This window comes from Dermacentor variabilis, chromosome 1 (genome assembly GCF_050947875.1).
Source record: "Dermacentor variabilis isolate Ectoservices chromosome 1, ASM5094787v1, whole genome shotgun sequence".
In the NCBI taxonomy this organism is placed as follows: domain Eukaryota; kingdom Metazoa; phylum Arthropoda; class Arachnida; order Ixodida; family Ixodidae; genus Dermacentor; species Dermacentor variabilis.
In genome coordinates, this window is record NC_134568.1 from 247,777,755 (window position 1) to 247,791,255 (window position 13,501).

The following is a 13,501-nucleotide window of genomic DNA, read 5'->3' on the forward strand; positions in this document are numbered from 1 at the left end:
CATGCACCAATCTCCAAATAAGTAGCTCCCTCTAAAAATTAGGGGATATATGTCAGTTGTCATGCGTAGGGTATTCGGAGAATAATATATCTCTCTACAAATCACATGTAAGTATTCTGCTTTTTATTGTCTAACCATGTTCTTCAACTATTTAACCATTTGCTACGAATTTTTGGACCCATTTCTGTTGAGCCTTCCTAGTGACGAGGTTTTTTTTACAACTTACAAAAAGAAAAGTGACCTTTCAAATTTCATTTAAGTGGTTCTCATTCAATCGCTTGTTCCCAAAAGCCCAACTACCTATCGTTTCTGCATTTGCTGATCGTTTAAATGAATGTTCGTTATCGTTTCTGATTTTCCTCATTTATCCTGTTAGTTGCCTGCATGAAGATTCCTTGCCATCACTCAGCTACATGAAAGCCAAAGACAAACATTAAAAAGAAAACATTTACGCCATTAGCTATTAAAAAGCACCAGGAGCAGCGATCTCGCTGCAAGTTTTACGTACAGCTTAATCTTCAGATCAGGGTGTCAATTCGCAAAGCACTAAAGTGGTGTGGGTGTCTGTTGGATGTTTTGATATTTGGGATGGCATTTGTTTATAAACTATTATTTAGTTTCATTCATTCAGTCATTCATATACAGATACTGCAACCACAATGTAGGGTGTTTGGCAGGGTAGGAAGCTAAAGAGAGCGCATATTTCTTAACAAAGCTGCTGCTGTACAAATCGAACTTACTGCAACAGTTATAAATTGTGGCGCGTCAGTAACAGGGCCAAGGTATTAGGAAAGTCCATGTGACATCCTAAGTTACCAGTGTAAAGTTACCAGCTCTACACCTAAATGATGACAGTATATGCAACTATGTTTGTTATTTATCAATATCCATTTAGCTCCGCAGATTTCACTTGCAAGGCAAGCACGCTTATAAAGATTAAATTTAGTACTGAAACACAAAAGAATTGAGGATAAGGACAACCAACCCCTTTTTTGCTTGTTGAGGTCGGGCATGAAGAATAGATACAGGGCAATTAACTTTTTCAAGGTCAGGATAAGGAGTGGACTAGACTCGGGTGTTGAGTGTGAAGGAAGAAGACAAACAAACAAAAATATAATCAGACTTGAGCACTTCGTCTGGCTCTGAACTTATTTGCCGTGACAGCAGCAGGCTCTCACAACGGACACGCAAGAAGAGAGGGCTGTTCATACGGAGTAGATTGCGCCATCTCACTGAGGAACAACCATCCAACCTCATCTTTATGATGCACACAACTTCGGCCTCGTCCGCTTCAGTTTGCCTGTTGTGGCCGCCGAAATACATGCACAGACGCCACCACTATCAAAGTTTGCGGGATGCAAAACTCTGCACAAATTACCAAGCGTGAAAGCCGCGTGATAATGCAGTGGTTAGTGCATCCAGCTCCCGACTGCACATAACCGCATGCCGCGTAATGTGTTCCTGTTGCTGTGGTGGGCAAAATTTTGTTTTTCTTTCTCCCATGACGAGGATGACGCTAAAGACGAGGAAGACGCCTGACGATGACTTGATGGTGATGACGGCGGTCATCCGCTTGACTAACATTAGCGCAGTTTCGCACTTATGATTGCTGTCGCAGAGTCTAAGTAAAATGTGGCACCTACCCACCCCTGGATACGCAGGAGGTGGATCGAGAAATCGGGCGCGAAGACAATGATGCCATCAAGGTAGCCTTGAACGCAGACCAAATTGGAATATCTGCTTCGTGACTGAAAAAAGGGAGAAAGAGAGAGAGAAGAGATGTACAACTTCTGCTATGCAAAAAAAAAAAAAAGAAACGCTCGTAAAGAATCATCGCACTTGATATGGGCGTAGACGTTCAAAGGAGCCCAACCAGTCCTCCACCACAGTACCGTTGATGACGCCACTACAGACGACCGTCGAGCGCCTTGATTGCTAAAAAACGTCGGTGGACACGGCAAGAACAGCAGTAGTCGGTGGTAATGTTTGGCTTGGAAGCTCCAACCTGAAGCATATCGCAGTACAGCGAACCTCCAGCAAAATGTATCATTGCCTATTTACAGAGGGCAACAGTTTGACGGGTTGGGGTAGCCGCAATTAAGGCAGTTCGCCCTTGGTTCTTGGCCAGCAATATCCCAGATGAAGTTCTCTTCGCCTCAGTCATTAAAAATCTTATTATTAAATTATTAAAATAATTTAAAATTACTCCGGGCCAAGAAGTACTAAATGTGTTGCACTGTTTTTAACAGTCCAAGTTTTTAGAACCAGGTGGTGCGATAGAGAACCTGTATGCTCGATCAGCACATACCGCACGCCTGCCGTGTGCTCCAAACTCTCAGCTAAAACAGATTCCTCTGCTGTTGCTCCCGTGCAGCTGAGTGGATCATGTGAGCGGTGGTGAGCGCAGGAAATATTCGGCTATAAACATTCGAACGAAAGACTACGTGTGTTCATAGCCGCAATAGCTGCGCAAAAGTTAGCGATGTCGGCGGGTTTATAGCCAACTACCAGTGACAATCGGATTTATAATCGTTGCGTTACAAATGTAGAAAGCAAGGAAACTTGGCTGCAAACGGGACACCCGACGATGGTTCACATCACATCTTCAGTTAAAACAACTTCAGTTCATCGCATCAACACTTCAGACACATTAGTAAAAGTATCTAATCAACCATTACCTTACGTGCCCGTGTCTTCGACTCCCGGCTCATCCACTACCTGACCTCGTTCTGGCCATCTCGATAACCTCGTCATTTTGATCATTAACGCTCGCAGTACTGTTAAAAAACTTCCAGACTTACTTTCTCCTATTTCTATTTATTCCCTTCATGTTATTGGCACCACTGAGTCATGACTACATAGTAATGTTTAGGACTCCGAGTTCACTCCAACCGGTTTTATTGCCATGCGCCTAGACACGATTCACGGCACTGGCGGCGGCGTCGCATGCACTGCTTATCCATTCGGACCTTCGTTTCTCAGTTTTGCCTTCGTCCTCGGATACACAATCCGTGTGGCCTAAGAATTTCCTGAATAATGAGTACATTGTAATTAGCGTTATATATCGCCGCCCGGTTCTTCCCTTGATGTCCTTCAAGCTATTTCGAATTTCATGTGCAAGACTAACATTGCTTCATAACGATTTATCTGCATGGGTGATTTCAACACCCCTGGCATCCACTGGCCATCAAGTAATACAACAGGTCATGACGTAGCAATATGTAATGAATTAATAAATATTTTCTTGTCCTTTTTGGCTCACTGAAGTTGTTTCTAGTGCAATTCGGTTGAATTTTATCCTTGACTTAGTTTTCTTAAGCGCTGATCTAGCCGAAAATGACCTTCCTTGCGAGGTAATTGAGGGACTCTAAGATCATAAACGCGTTTTGGTATCGCTCTCTCCTCCAACCTCCAAATCACCCTATAAGTTTGCTTGTTTCCCTGACTTCACTCGTGTCGGCGACAAGTCCATTACTGATCTCTTAGCTGATCCTTTCAATACGTTTTGTACTCTATCAGGCAAACAGGATATAAATTGTCTTGTTCATTACTTTGAGGATCTTGTCAAGTCATGTATCCAGCTATTTGTGCCTGTTAAAACTAAGAAAAGTAATGCTAAGGCTTCCCTGGATCATTCCTGACATTTTGCATTTGTCTCGTCACGTCCGTAAACTTAGGCTTCCTGAACGAACCAACGATCTCATAACCCTGGACAGATTTCGCAACGCAAGGAATGAACTTAATTTTAAACTGCAAATGGCCTAACGTTTCTTTTATTATTATTATTATTATTATTATTATTATTATTATTATTATTATTATTATTATTATTATTATTATTATTATTATTATTATTATTATTATTATTATTATTATTATTATTATTATTATTATTATTTCCCAGCAATACAGGGGTTGATGTAAAGTATGAGACTAAAACCGAGAAACGCTTGACGAAGGTCTCACACCTTTTATAGCAGGCAACAGCAGGGAACATCATGCATTTACATTCATATTAACAGATAACTTATCCCAAATAGGAACAATTACTGCAATACATTTCAAGGCGTTTCATTTAGCCTCGTACATATTATATATACCTTTAAAGAACATACATATTGAGTTCGCAAGTGTTCGGCCTGCGAACTCAAGTTAAGTCATTTTCGTCTTCTATTTAGTCTCACGATGCTTCACCCACTTCATTCAATATTGATAATGACGACATCAGTGATCCGTCACTACTATCAGATCCTTTCAAGAAGCATTTCCAATGCGTATTTGTTCCCGACCAACAACGTCATTCCTTCTCTCACCAATATAGTTTATTCTGAAGCAATCAGTGACATTGACACGAACAATGAAGGTATTCTTAACCTTATATTAAAGTTAATGAATTCTGGGATTTTACGTGCCAAAGCCACGCTTTGATTATGAGGCACGTCGTAGAGGAGAACTCCGGATTAATCCTGACCACCTGGAGGTCCTTACCGTGCCCCCAATGCACGGGACACGGGCGTTTTTGCATTTCGCCCCCATTGAAATGCAACCGCCGCAGCCGGGATTCGATCCCACGACCTCCTGCTTAGCAGCGCAACGCCATAGCCGGTAAGGAACCACGGCGAGTGATTTTAGTACGACAACGCAGTTAGTTGAGTTTAGCATTCATCATCATCATCATCAGCCTGGTTACGCCCACTGCAGGGCAAAGGCCTCTCCCATACTTCTCCAACAACCCCGGTCATGTACTAATTGTGGCCATACGTCCCTGCAAACTTCTTAATCTCATCCGCCCACCTAACTTTCTGCCGCCCCCTGCTACGCTTCCCTTCCCTTGGAATCCAGTCCGTAACCCTTAATGACCATCGGTTATCTTCCCTCCTCATTACATATCCTGCCCATGCCCATTTCTTTTTCTTGATTTCAACTAAGATGTCGTTTACCCGCGTTTGTTGCCTCACCCAATCTGCTCTTTTCTTATCCCTTAACGTTACACCCATCATTCTTCTTTCCATAGCTCGTTGCGTCGTCCTCAATTTCAGCAGAACCCTTTTCGTAAGCCTCCAGGTTTCGGCCCCATATGTGATTACTGGTAACACACAGCTGTTATACACTTTCCTTTTGGGGGATAGTGGCAACCTGCTATTCATGATTTGAGAATGCCTGCCAAACGCACCCCAGCCCATTCTTATTCTTCTGGTTATTTCAGTCTCATGATCCGGATCCGTGGTCACTACCTGCCCTAAGTAGATGTATTCCCTTACCATTTCCAGTGCTTCGCTACCTATCGTAAACTGCTGTTCTCTTCCGAGACTGTTAAACAATACTTTAGTTTTCTGCAGATTAATTTTCAGACCCACCCTTCTGCTTTGCCTCTCCAGGTCAGTGAGCATGCATTGCAATTGGTCTCCTGAGTTACTAAGCAAGGCAATATCATCAGCGAATCGCAAGTTGCTAAGGTATTCTCCATCAACTTTTATCCCCAATTCTTCCCACTCCAGGCCTCTGAATACCTCCGGTAAACATGCTGTGAATAGCATTGGAGATATCGTATCTCCCTGTCTGACGCCTTTCTTTATAGGGATTTTGTTGCTTTCTTTGTGGAGGACTACGGTGGCTGTGGAGCCGCTACAGATATCTTCCAGTATTTTTAAATATGGCTCATCTACACCCTGATTCCGTAATGCCTCCATGACTGCTGAGGTTTCGACTGAATCAAACGCTTTCTTGTAATCAATGAAAGCTATATATAAGGGTTGGTTATATTCTGCACATTTCTCTATCACTTGATTGACAGTGTGAATATGGTCTATTGTTGAGTAGCCTTTACGGAATCCTGCCTGGTCCTTTGGTTGACAGAAGTCTAAGGTGTTCCTGATTCTATTTGCGATTACCTTAGTAAATACTTTGTAGGCAACGGACAGTAAGCTGATCGGTCTATAATTTTTCAAGTCTTTGGCGTCCCCTTTCTTATGGATTAGGATTATGTTAGCGTTCTTCCAAGATTCCGGTACGCTCGAGGTTATGAGGCATTGCGTATACAGGGTGGCCAGTTTCTCTAGAACAATCTGACCACCATCCTTCAACAAATCTGCTGTTACCTGATCCTCCCCAGCTGCCTTCCCCCTTTGCATAGCTCCTAAGGCTTTCTTTACTTCTTCTGGCGTTACCTGTGGGATTTCGAATTCCTCTAGGCTATTCTCTCTTCCACTATCGTCGTGGGTGCCACTGGTACTGTATAAATCTCTATAGAACTCCTCAGCCACTTGAACTATCTCATCCATATTAGTAACGATATTGCCGGCTTTGTCTCTTGACGCACACATCTGATTCTTGCCTATTCCTAGTTTCTTCTTCACTGTTTTTAGGCTTCCTGCGTTCCTGAGAGCCTGTTCAATTCTATCCATATTATAGTTTCTGATGTCCGCTGTCTTACGCTTGTTGATTAACTTAGAAAGTTCTGCCAGTTCTATTCTAGCTGTAGGGTTAGAGGCTTTCATACATTGGCGTTTCTTGATCAGATCTTTCGTCTCCTGCGATAGCTTACTGGTTTCCTGTATAACGGCGTTACCACCGACTTCTATTGCGCACTCCTTAATGATGCCCATGAGATTGTCGTTCATTGCTGCAACACTAAGGTCCTCTTCCTGAGTTAAAGCCGAGTACCTGTTCTGTAGCTTGATCCGGAATTCCTCTAGTTTCCCTCTTACCACTAACTCATTGATCGGCTTCTTATGTACCAGTTTCTTCCGTTCCCTCCTCAGGTCTAGGCTAATTCGAGTTCTTACCATCCTATGGTCACTGCAGCGCACCTTGCTGAGCACGTCCACATCTTGTATTATGCCAGGGTTAGCGCCGAGTATGAGGTCTATTTCATTTCTAGTCTCGCCGTTCGGGCTCCTCCACGTCCACTTTCGGCTATCCCGCTTGCGGAAGAAGGTATTCATTATCCGCATATTATTCTGTTCCGCAAACTCTACTAATAACTCTCCCCTGCTATTCCTAGTGCCTATGCCATATATTCCCCCACTGACTTGTCTCCAGCCTGCTTCTTGCCTACCCTGGCATTGAAGTCGCCCATCAGTATAGTGTATTTTGTTTTGACTTTACCCATCGCCGATTCCACGTCTTCATAAAAGCTTTCGACTTCCTGGTCATCATGACTGCATGTAGGGGCATAGACTTGTACCACCTTTAATTTGTACCTCTTATTAAGTTTCACAACAAGACCTGCCACCCTCTCGTTAATGCTATAGAATTCCTGTATGTTACCAGCTATTTCCTTATTAATCAGGAATCCGACTCCTAGTTCTCGTCTCTCTGCTAAGCCCCGGTAACACAGTACATGCCCGCTTTTTAGCACTGTATATGCTTCTTTTGTCCTCCTAACCTCACTGAGCCCTATTATATCCCATTTACTACCCTCTAATTCCTCCAATAACACTGCTAGACTCGCCTCACTAGATAGCGTTCTAACGTTAAACGTTGCCAGGTTCAGATTCCAATGGCGGCCTGTCCGGTTTAGCATTACATATTCTTTAATCTTCATGTTGGCAAACAAGTTGACGCTATTTTTATAGATTTCTTGATAGCATTTGACACAGCATTACATTCTAAACTTCTTGCTAAACTTAACGCTCTACTAAGTAACCCTCAACTATAGTTAAATGGACTTCAAGTTTTTTTCGCTTCGCTCCTAGTTCGTCTCTTACATGATGACCGACTCTAATGGTATTGATGTGACATCTGGGGGGTCCCGAAGCTCCGTTCTTAGGCCACTGCTTTTTTTAATCTGCATAAATAATTTTCATGTTATCATCTCTTCTAACATTCATCTTCATGCCAATTACGGGGTTTTACATGAAGTGGTTAAGTGTTCTAATGATCATTTCCGCCTCCAGGAGTCATTTGCTAGGTTTTGCAGTTTGTGCAATGTCTGGCAAATAAACTTTGATTTTGAGGAAACCATGCTTATGTCCTGCTGTAACAAATATGCTTCTCTTTTTGATCACTCCTTCAATAACCGTGCTGTGGGTAGGGTATCTGAGTATCAGTATATCGGTGTCATATTTGCGCCTAACATATCATGGTTTAAGCACATTGATTACTTATATAACAAAGCACTAAAAATTAGGTCACCTTCGTCGTACACTATCCAACTCTCCAAATGATACTAAGCTACTATTATAGAAATCGCTTATCTGTCCTGTTGTTGACGCATCTGTCGTTTCGAACCCTTATACACAGTGTGGGATTAGCAGGCTAGAAGCAAATCAGAAAAAATATGTAAAATTTATATGTCACCATTATGATCTTGACTTTTCACCCCAGTCTGTACTTTGTTCCTTGAAATTAACTTCGCTCTATTCACGTCGCCGCACAGCATCATTAGATTTCTTGCACAGCGCCTTCAACAGTTCGGTGAGACTTTGAAAGAACAACTTTACTAACCTCGCGCCAGAGTCATGGATGAGACGACAACACAACTTAAACTTGATGCCCTCCCTTGCATGTTACTAATATGGTCAAATTCAGCTTTTTCCCTCGTTCCATAGAATATTGGAATTCCTTACCAGGCTCTATTCCCTCATGCCTGTCCCGAAGTTTTTTTTTTTTTGTATCTGTGATCTAAGATGCACGGTCTTAGCACACCATCCTTATTGCTGTATGTTATTTTGCTGTCTATATTCCCTTATGTTAACCCACTCCTGCTAAAGCGCTTCTTTCGCGGCAGTATAAATAAATAAATAAATAAATAAATAAATAAATAAATAAATAAATAAATAAATAAATAAATAAATAAATTTGTTCAGGGCGCCCTGCGACACCTCCATAACTTCGCAACCTTGCAAAAACGCGAACGTTATAACTAGTGTGCGATCAGTCAACATGAAACTTATAGGTGCACCATTAAACACTAAGCATGAGGACAAAGCCAGCGAAAATGTCGATGCAGACATGGCGCAAGCTTTCAGTGTGTATGCAAGTCATCCAGCTGTCTCTACGCCGTTGGTCAGCCCGCAAGGCTGCCGAACGCTAACAAATAATGACAATGATCATTACCACATTCTACTAAATCGACATCTGTGAGGAGCTTATGCAAAAGCTGAGACCTCCCTCCTAAATAAGCTGGTTCCTTCTGGGGGAAAATAATGAAGCAGACTGGCGAGTTGGGCACTTCTACCAGAGTCTTTGAATACTCTTTTTTCATATTTTTGTAAGTATGAAAGGACTCCGCTTCTACGATGCAAAAAGTTATGCCTGCGCTACTACTCTACTGTTCATCATGTTAAAATCTGTCAAGGAGACACCTGCACTCAGCAGCAAATCCAGGACATTCTGAAAGGAGCTATATATGACTTCAGCCTGCCAGAATTTCCAGAACCAGTGACGGGGTCAGTCGCATATACGAGGGCGAATCAGAAACTCTTTGCCCCTATTTTTTATTAGCCAAAATAAGGTAGATGCAGGTAATTACAAATATACGTACTATTCTACGTACCTTACACTAATTTTCCACCTAGTCCCCACACCGGTTCCGGCCATTTGACCCATCGCAGCACTAAATTTGAGATGCCTCTGTGTCGTCAGTCAGCGACGCACGCGGCCTCCCCGAACGCTCATTGTCATGCAAATCTTCACGGCCTTTTGCGAACTCACAACACTACAACCTTATTATGCCTCTCAAAGCGAGACACCTTTCCCCATACGTGGGCTGCATTTCCCTGCATTTCGATGTGCGTTCGTGCCTTGCTCCATATAAAACGAATCACCTTTCGTTGCTCGAATGCCGTGGACGTGTGAAGCACAACCGCCATCATCAACAACTGCCAGCAGCGCCGTGCCGCGGAGCTACCTGCAGATAAGGCCAGGCCGGTCCAAGAAGGTCCACCACTGGGAATGGATGTGTTTACTTCGCATTTACAGCCGTAATTCGGCTAAAAGAAATAGGTTCAAAAACTTCCTGATTCGGCTTCGTACATGTACTGCACTGCCACACCCGAATGAACAAGGATGATTGTATTCCTTAACGTTTTTTGTAGTGATGAGAGCGATAAGTTATTGGCGTGGAGTCTGAACATAAGAGGAAGGTGACGTTGAGGAGAGCCGCTGATTTTGTGCGCGCGTCTACGCGTGTGTGCGTGCGTGCATGCCTCCGCGCGCGGACACATGCAAACACTTTCACTGGAAGCTGAGCGAATTGGTTAATGCGATTATGAAACATAGTTACAGCACCAAGACAGACGAAAGACAAAAAAAGGAATGACACAGGACATGTTTTGGACATCAGCTGGATTTACTAAACACATGATTGCATTGATTACAAAAACAATTATTACGTTCATGAAAGGTTCGCATTGGCAGCGGAATTCGAGAATAGATGATTTGTCGCTTAAATCGCCCATAAAGCGCGCGTTCCACAGATCATCATGTTCAAATGATCAATTCCTATCAGGATCTCGAATAAAGAAATTGATTTCTGGTCCTCCAAGCTAGCCTTCAGAGCCTGCTATCAAGCCTACATCACATCACATATACGACCAGCCCTTCTGGTCCGAGGTCTGAGAGGATCACCATCGTGCTCTAAAAAATGGCCACTACGTACATCATTTTTCACTGGTGCCAGTTTATTGCGGCATCGTCGACAACGACATCGCTGACATCGTTCCCCCCACGACACTGCCCAGACACATTGGATACCTCTGTCTAGAACGGATGATGCCACAAAATTCGCATCAGTTGCCCGTAACACCGCTCGATCTGACTGGGACTTCCCATGTCATTGTAACTGTCGCCTGGGAAACACCTACCATTCATTGAAGCTCTAGTCACAACATGGCCTCTTCCACTACGATGCAATTTTATTGTGTCGCTCGTGGCGGAGTGTGGCATTCGCAATTTAAGGCCTATTCATTCCTCATAGAGATGGGTGACACATCTTGCTACAGTTGCGGCTATGAATAATCTATTGGACACCTCTGCATTTGTCCCCGCTGTGGCGACCAGCGCTTTCTATCCGTACCGGGTTAGAGCACCGGGATTCGAGATCATTCCCGGTGAAATAACTATTTGGACTGTGGCCACGTGCGTCGCAGGCCCAGAAGGCGATACGTGCAAAGTCGACATGCCTCAGTGAGCGACTGTAGTTTCGATGAGCACTTTCGGATGAAGCAATAGCCTCACTGTTTCCTCTTATTCTTTCTTTTCAACCCTCAACTCCCTTCCCCGTGCGTATTGTAAGAAAGCCGATTTGCGGCTCGTTGAGCTCCATGCCTTTGCTTCTGTGGCACTGCCCATCATTATACGCTCAACGACGTGCTCTGTGAACTATTCTCAGCCACTTGAATGACAGACTGTTCTGGGAGGAAAAGGTTCTGGGACCTTGGCCTAAGTACTCTTGCATGCGCGAGGCGACAAAAGACCTATTGGGCTTCTCGAAGTCAACTGGAGTGTACGAACGCTTATTACTGTCAGTGAACGTGCGTTCACACTGACTGCCGGTCTATTATTTTTCTTCGTCTCTCCTTTTTCTCATCTATCTCTCCCTTTTCCCATTCCCCAACCACGTCCTTGGTTAACCTCCCTGGATTTCCTTCTTATTCGTCTCTCTCTGCCTCTAAAGGAAAACTGAAAAAGCGACTGGCTGCATACTCTTGTGCATATTTCGTGGCATATTTCGTGGCATACCTCGTGACATATATCGTGGCATATTAAGGCGAATGCCCTAAGTGTCTCATTGCAATGGCTCATACCCAAAAAACCAAAAAACGCGTCGTCCTGTCCAATGGTACACAATCTATGGCTCACACCCGAACAACGCGTCGTTCCTTCCAACAGTACAAAGCTATCATTCTCATACACCCTAAGCATGCAAAAAATGCAAGGCTCATCCCTCTCGTAACGCAGAGGCTACAAGCTCTCAGCAAAGTGAAGCGTAAAGTGCCTACATTCACTAGAATGACGCATACAACGTATACAGAAACGCGCCGTATAGACGGGAAATAAATAGAAGCTCCCTCGCACAATTATGTTCCATCGCCGTTCCGAACGTCTCAGAAGCAAAAGTAAGTCGCTTCATGACATGCATCTTTCTGCTTACGCTTAGACAGCGACTCATGTTCCTAATTGGTGATTCCAACCAGAACGCTCACACTAACGCGGCGTTTCTAACCGAAGTGGAGCGAGCGAAGTGGTCACTCCCAAGAAGAGTGTCAATACAAACAGGGGAACGGGCATAGATTTGGTGTTCCACAACTACGATGCCATTAAAGTGTTGCAGTACATGTCCTGCTACTTTACAGACCATAAGACTATGATTATGCCTGTGAACGTCGAGAAGCCAAGGCGGAGCCCCAGTAACGGTGCGGGGTTAGAGGATCTCTTACCACCGGACGACACTAAAAATTGACTTTGACAGGTAAACGGTCATGAGGTACAACAATCATATGTGTCTTTAATTGTGTTCAGGTTGTGTCACACATTCGTAACACTTACTGGCGACAAGCATGCTGCACCTATACTTGGTTCATTAAGTGCTCGCAAGTGTCGTTGAGGAGGTCGACCGAAAGCTCCGTAGGTGGGCTTCACACTGCGGTTCGTTATGACTTGCAAGAAGTCTGACCCCTCGGATTTACCAAGTGTGCTGCAGGCTTTCACCTTCACAGGTTACAGGAGTGTAACAAGCGTCCGAACTGGCGTCCGAACTGGTTTTGTGGATATTTCTCTTACCATGTATTTACGTGCACTTTCTTATGTATATTTCATATTGGATACATTTTCGCAAAATCTGCATCCTGAAAAGAGGTACAAGTAACATGCAGCGAGAAAATTTAGTGTTAGTTCATTGGTGTTGTGATTTTTTCCAGCGACGCTGCCACTCACTTCGGATTGTAATAAAGAAATAAATAAATAAATAAATAAGCTCAATCGCATGTGCTTTTTTCTAATCATCGGTTGCTAGATTGACGCTGTACAAGTTTACTACATATTACCATAGGCGGTGCAGTGTAAGCGATTAGTTTCCGACTCGCTGGGCATTTCTGGACGAACACTGACCGCGGCTTACTCTTTGGTAATTCAACGATGCATATCCTATGTACACGTGAATATAGATACCGCTTGCACGGCTGCCTTGTAGAGTGAGTTCCATTTCAGGCCATAACGATCAATAATCGTGAAGGGAAGTGCGTTTCACGTGTGGCAGGTTCCGCTCGCTCGTCTTCGAACGACGCGCAGCTGTACTTGCACCCGTCGAGCGTGTAAGCTGCGGCAGCGAGCGACCAGCGCGCCGCAAGCGGCGTGTAGTGTCCGGCAGCAACATCTCTACCCAGCCCACCCAACTTTTCAAGCGCGCCGAAGCCGCTGTCCAGGCCGGCCCGGGAGGCCGCGGAGTCCCAAAGCATAGCCTTTCTGCACGAGCGCACTCTCATTCTGCCCTTATTGAAAGATCAAAAGCGCACAACAGCTACGGTCCGAGCGCTGAGTGACAGTGTCTAACCAACCG